Source organism: Mustela nigripes, chromosome 1 (assembly GCF_022355385.1).
Source record: "Mustela nigripes isolate SB6536 chromosome 1, MUSNIG.SB6536, whole genome shotgun sequence".
Lineage (NCBI taxonomy): Eukaryota > Metazoa > Chordata > Mammalia > Carnivora > Mustelidae > Mustela > Mustela nigripes.
The window spans coordinates 217,392,273-217,398,776 of NC_081557.1; the positions used below are offsets into that span (position 1 = coordinate 217,392,273).

General features: G+C 36.1%; 1 pseudogene; it reads right to left on the reverse strand.

Annotated features, from left to right (window-relative positions):
* Positions 1 to 685: 685 nt before the first annotated feature.
* Positions 686 to 1,795, reverse strand: LOC131999859 (probable ATP-dependent RNA helicase DDX10; annotated as a pseudogene).
* Positions 1,796 to 6,504: the final 4,709 nt, after the last annotated feature.

The following is a 6,504-nucleotide window of genomic DNA, read 5'->3' on the forward strand; positions in this document are numbered from 1 at the left end:
TTTTGTATGCATTTCACTCACTACATTCTATAGTAGGTGTTGTGTCTACCTTTACCATTAGACTGTGATGTCCTTTAGGGCACAGACTGTGTCTCATAAATTGATGTAACTCTAGCACCTAGCAAAGTTCCTGACACATGGCTAATAAACTTTTATTGCACAGGGAGTCTTCAAGCCATAAAATGATTCACAAGAGAATTATTGGAGAAGTAACATGGTCCCAGTACTCCTCTGGGAATCAATGCTCTGTGTGATGCCGGTGAGGTCACTTAACCTTTCTGCACCTCCATTCTCTCAGCTGAGAAGAGACCACCTATATTTTAAGGTTCTTCCCAGCTCTATATTTACTATGAAATACAGGCTCCTCAGGCTGCATTTACGTTTTTGATTATAGAAATTTAATAACTCCCTTGAGATAATTTTCAGACACTACATAGGGTGTTAAGAAGCTATTGTGAACTAAGTCATTTGCACATGTAAGTTCTCCCATGAAAGTAATGTAAATAAATGTAAATTGAATGAACAGATACATTTTTGTAATTTATAGAATCTTAAACTTTGTATAATCATTTATACATTAAATATATGAATTTTTCTTCATTACCTTATTTGTTTCTGCAACCATGGTCATTTTTCTCTTGACTCTGTATTTGAAACTGCTTTCTTCTATAATTATTTATGCTTTTTAAGGTCCAACCCAAAAGATACTGTGCCACTTGACCTTGAAGAAGTCAGTATCAGGTCTCTTTCTCTTCATCTCTATCCAAAAACAGCATAGGACCTTTCTTGATCTTCTGTGCCTCATCAGTGTTAGTGACAGATTGAGATTGACAATCTTTTGCTTTTCCCAGCTTCTCTTCCATTTCCTCCTCATTTATCTTCTATTCTTCCCCTTCATCCCTAATGCCACTAGCCAGTCTGGACTCTGACCCTTCTGGTCCTTTCTCACCTTTCTGAAGGATGGAAATTTCTTCACTGAAATAAGCTCTAAATTCTTCCACTTCCTCATTGGTGAGGGAACAGTTCTTGACACAATTACTTTATTATCTGAACTCATTAACAATTCTTTGGTGGGCCTTTTCTTCATTTGCTGAAGAAATCTTACCTGTGGCTCCAACAGCAAGAGCAAGAGACAGGCCATATTTGGGTATAGGTAACCTGCTTACCTCATATACTTCTTTATCCTTCATCAGATATGTTGAATGAATGTAGGGGACAAATATATTTGAACCTTTTCTTTTAAATCTTGATCTTGGTCTAAAAACAATTCCGATTATTTTCTAAATATTTCTGACTTTATCTGGATTGATTCTGATTTCCCTCACAGGCAATGAGAAGCTTCTGAACCATCTGTTTTTCTTCTGAGAGAAGCAAAATTAATATAGCTTTGCCATCCTTTCTGTACCCTGCCATTCCACCTTCCCTGTGAATATGTGTGCTGGCATTCTTTGGACAATTTATTTGAAGAACCCAGTTCACAGCTTGGAAGTCTAGACCCTGGCTATAATGACAGTAGCAAAGAGCACTGCCCTTTGCAGACAGATTCATTATAAATCTCCATTATCATCATCTGCTATTGTCAGATATGGGGGGCAAGGACAGAAGAACACAGCTGGAAGAACACTCTATATGGATACTGAATCTCTTTATAACTGAAGAAAAAGACAATACTCTTCTTCTTGAGGTGGCTTCTTAAAGTGGAATATAACACATTCATTTTTTGCTGTAGCTCTCAAACTATGCAGGCCTCTTCCAAAGTGACAGTGGTGCTGTATTTTTCTTTATCACAAACCCAGACATATGATTTTTAGTCAACAAGATGTAAAACCCCCTCAAATCTCTATGAGTTTGTGTGTGTGTGTGTGCGCGCGTGCATGTGTGTTAAGAGTATAAATAGTTCTGATAAACTATGTACTAAAACCAAAGCATTATTTATTAAAACAACTTTTTTTTTTTAAGATTTTATTTATTTATTTGACAGACAGAGATCACAAGTAGGCAGAGAGGCAGGCAGAGAGAGAGAGAGAGAGAGAGGTAGGCAGGCTTCCTGCGGAGCAGGGAGCCCGATGCGGGGCTCGATCCCAGGACCCTGAGATCATGACCTGAGCCAAAGGCAGCAGCCCAAACCACTGAGCCACCCAGGTGCCCCAAAACAACTTTTTTTTTTTTTAATTAGAGTTTACTGAGAATCAAGACTTCTATTATATTCAGTGGGCAGTCTAATCATCAATAACAATGATATCGAAGTTATTAATTAACTTGCATTTGCATGCCACTGAATACTTATTTCCTCAGTGTCTGCTGAACTTTCTTACTCCTTTCTCTATGTTCCTGGTAGAATATAAGTTCTGGAAATTCTCTATTTGAGTCAAAATTTTGACTCTGCATTTCCTCCTTATGTGGCCTGAGGCAAGATATTTGACTTTCCTGTAGCTTAGATTCCTCTTCTATAAAATTGAGATGAATACTAGGGAAACTACATGTAGAACAGGTTCAATATACACATGCATTACCACATGCAACATGAAAACAAAAATACATAAAATTAAATTAGAATAGCTGTAGTCCATAATATGCTTAAAATATTATTGTAGTAGGTGCTTGCTAAATATATGGGGGATAAGATGAAGTTGATAAGGCGTACAGATAATAAGAATGTAGTAGTTAAGCCATATAGACAAAAAATCTAATAAAAGGTAAAATAAAATAATGTCTTTATGGAGAGGTAAATTGTATAATAAAGATTCAAATTTGAGATACATCACTGATATTTAAATTTTTCTAAAAATGCATTGTTGTTCAGTCAAAAAAAAAATATCCAAAATGTAATACATTGCACTGCATGCTGGAAGTAGAATAGGAATAAGACATATGGTTCATGTCCTTATGGCGCTTTTAGTAGAGAAGATATACACTGAATAATTTTTTGCATTTATAGAATTGAAAATGATAAGGTTTGATATCCTATATAAACACATAAAAAATAAATCCAATTTAATCTGTGTGGAAGATAGGGTGGACATTGGACAAAGTAACTTTTTTGGCTGAACCCTGAAAAGTAAATAGTTATTGAGTGTAGCAGGAGGTAGAAAGGAAGAATGGTGGAATTAAAACAAAACAAAGAAACAAAAAAACTTCAAGTTTATTAAAATCAGTAACATTGACCAAAAAAAAAAAAAAGAAAAGAAAAGAAAAGAAAAAAAGGAAAAAAGAAACCTGACCCCAAATCAGAAGTCTTTCCATGCTTTAGGGAATTATCCATACCACTGTGTCAGAAAATTATCATGAATAGCTAATCCAATGAAAGTTTATACAATGATAACATAAATATTTACATCAAACTTAATTTTTTCTTATTTTTTAAAATTTAAATTCAATTAGCTAGCATATAGCACATCATTAGTTTCAGATGTAGCATTCAACAATTCATCAGTTGCCTATACCATCCAGTGCTCCTCACATCAAAGTTTAAAAACCTCTTTTTCTGAACGTTGTCTCATTTAAATTTCACAATTACCAGGTGACTTGTATATGCATTTTTACATTTTACAAAAAAGGTAAGTAAAACTGATTGGCCTATGAAAAGTCACACAGATGATGTTGCCAGAAGTCATGCGATCAAGCTGTAGATCCTGAGGACTATGCATTACAGAGATCTAGCTTCTTTATACTGATCAGGGCTCAGGCTGAAAACTGAATGGCAAGGAGAGTTGCTCAATCAACAAATTCCGGATACCTACAAGCACTAGGCACTGATAAAGGCGTTAGAGGTAAAGCACTGAACAGTACAAGGCACAGTCCTCTCTCTGTGGACCTTATGTTCTAGATGTGAGAAGGGAAAATTATACAAGATTAATAAACAAAATATGTATTATGTTGGTGATAGCTGGGGCTCAGAACAAAAATAAAGTAGGAAAGAGAGATAAGGAGCAGCACGTGCAATTTTAGAGTGGTTAAAGAAAGACTAGGTGGAATGGTGATTAAAGACCTGTAAGAGAGGAGGGATAGATCTCAGAGAAGGGATTTGTAGTACAATTTGTACAATTTGTACAATTGTAGTAAAGACAATTGTAGTTCAAAGGCCATAGAGAGGAGGTGTCTAGGACCAGGTGTATGTTTTTGGAAAAACAAGATCAGTGTGCTTAGAACCGAAGGAATGGGGAAGAAGAGTAGTAACAAGGGGAGAGAATTTATAAGGCTTTGTAGAGCATTGTAAAGATTTTTGGCTATTTGACTGAAGGGGATATGCAGATTGCAGAGTTCAGAGCTAAAGGAAGGTGATATCTGATTTCCATTATAAGGAAAATCACCTAGTCTATTGTATTGCAATGAGACTGTTGACAGAAAATGTAGAAATGTCAGTTAGGAGGCCATTAAAATAATCCATGATAATGGGTATGGTCAGTGAATAGGAGGTGGTAGAACAGGATAAAATTCTGGATATCTTGTTAAGGTTAAGATGACAGGGCTCAACTTAGGAGCAAATGCTGGATATACAAAGAAGAGAGGCATTGGTGAAAATACCAAGTCATATATCAAGTTCATTCATTGAATGAACTAGCCTTGAGGGTGTGCGCTGCTGTTATTCACTGCATTTTTATTGTTGTTTATTTGTTTGTTAGTTCTTTTGTATGAGTGGTTTGAAAAAGAATAGAAAGAATAAGAAGGGTGAGGGAAATTAGTTGGAACTGGGGTTAAGTTCACAGAAACTATAAGAACTATATTCCTAGGAGACTTACAATAAAAATATCACAGAAAGCAGGGCCCCATTGCTTTTTTGTTTTTTCACCTGGAAAACAGTTCTGTTGTACAGACAGAAATGATAGAGAATGGCAGAATTGGGTTACATGTTCTATGGAATTTGGTTGATTATAACAAAATCAATAATAATTACCAACACAGCATCCTAGGAGTGATAATAACAGTTTGTCTATCCAAAACTATCCTTTGGAATGTTTTTATTTTCAATAGTATTTCACCCTGGAATGAAAAATGAAGTATTGTGCTTATACACAAAAAGCCATGTTTCTTGGTCCACAATTTCCCTAAACTTGAGAGTTGAATTGAGAGCAAACACCTTGATGTGAATACTTGAAAAGTGTACTTAAGGAGTAGCAGGGCAGATATTAGTGCTGAACAATGACAAGTATGACATAGGTGCTAGACTTCACACTGAGAGGTCACCACACACATTATTTCACAATGGCTGCCTCAGTAGATGAGCTGACATAACAACCACTGCCGGTGCCATAAACAATTGCCAATTTCATTTTACAGGAGTCACATGGATGAGGTGAACCAGAAAAAGTGATGATGATAGATGAAATTGAATATGTATGACTCATTCAAAGCTGCCTAATAAGTCCAGGAGAACTAGCATGGATTCAGCATTGGAGAGCCTAGGTTCAAACCCCAGGCCTGCCATTTATTAGCTACATGACCTTGAGCAGACCACTAAGCTGGTTACCTCACTTTAGAAAGAAGGAAATTAATACAGACTAACTGGAGAACCATGTGAATCAAATGAGATAATGCAAGTGTAAAAATGGTTAAAATATTGTATAAATATTGATACTATTATTGAACACACTTTCCTTTTGAAAGATGGAAAGGGAGAGAATAGGAATGAGTTATCAATTGTTGAATACTCTCCTTGATTTCAGGGATTACCCATAAGCTAGTCTATTTAATGTAACCAAGAACAGCATATCTTCAGCTAGCTACTATCCATGCATCCAACAATTTACTTGTACATCTTGTCCAATGTTATTCTGTATGTTAGAGTCTAGATCCAAATTTAGGTCTGTTTTTGCTCCTAAGACTGCATAATTCCTGTTATACTAAGTCATTGCCTGTGAATTTTACATGGAGCCACACTGTGTCAGAAATGGAAGAAGTAATAGAAATCATCTAGTGGAATGGTTTTCAAATATTTAGCTGTAAAGTCCTATGGGGAAGCTCAATATTTACTAGATGTAGGGCTGCCCTTGTTAAAGCAGATATGGGAACTCCAAAATTACTTCTGCACTTGGCCCCCCTCCACTTTTTCTCTTGGGATTGTCGATAACTTAGGGTTTGGAAAACATGAACTCAGCTCATTCTCCTCAGTTTCAAGACTGAAAAACAAATTCATGGAGTCTAAATGATTTAAGCAAGAGCACACAATCTTTTAATGGCAAAACAAGAACAAGGACCCCAGTTCTATGGAACTTCAGTACCATATACCCCATAGGCTTCCTACATTAGTCTTATGGTGTTGATATTTGAAGGGTCTGAATAAATTATATTCCTATCACCCATCCAACTTCTGAACAAGTTAAGATATATAGAAAAGATTTTGTTATATGGAGACAAAAACATCACATAATTGATGGAGCTGTTGGAGAGCATGGATCACTGTGTGGTGACCAAAGACCATTCCCTGCACCCTCACCAAGGAAGAGCTTTTACCAATAAACTTACCACTAGACACAGACATGGACCAGAACACAAGCTTCTTGGAGA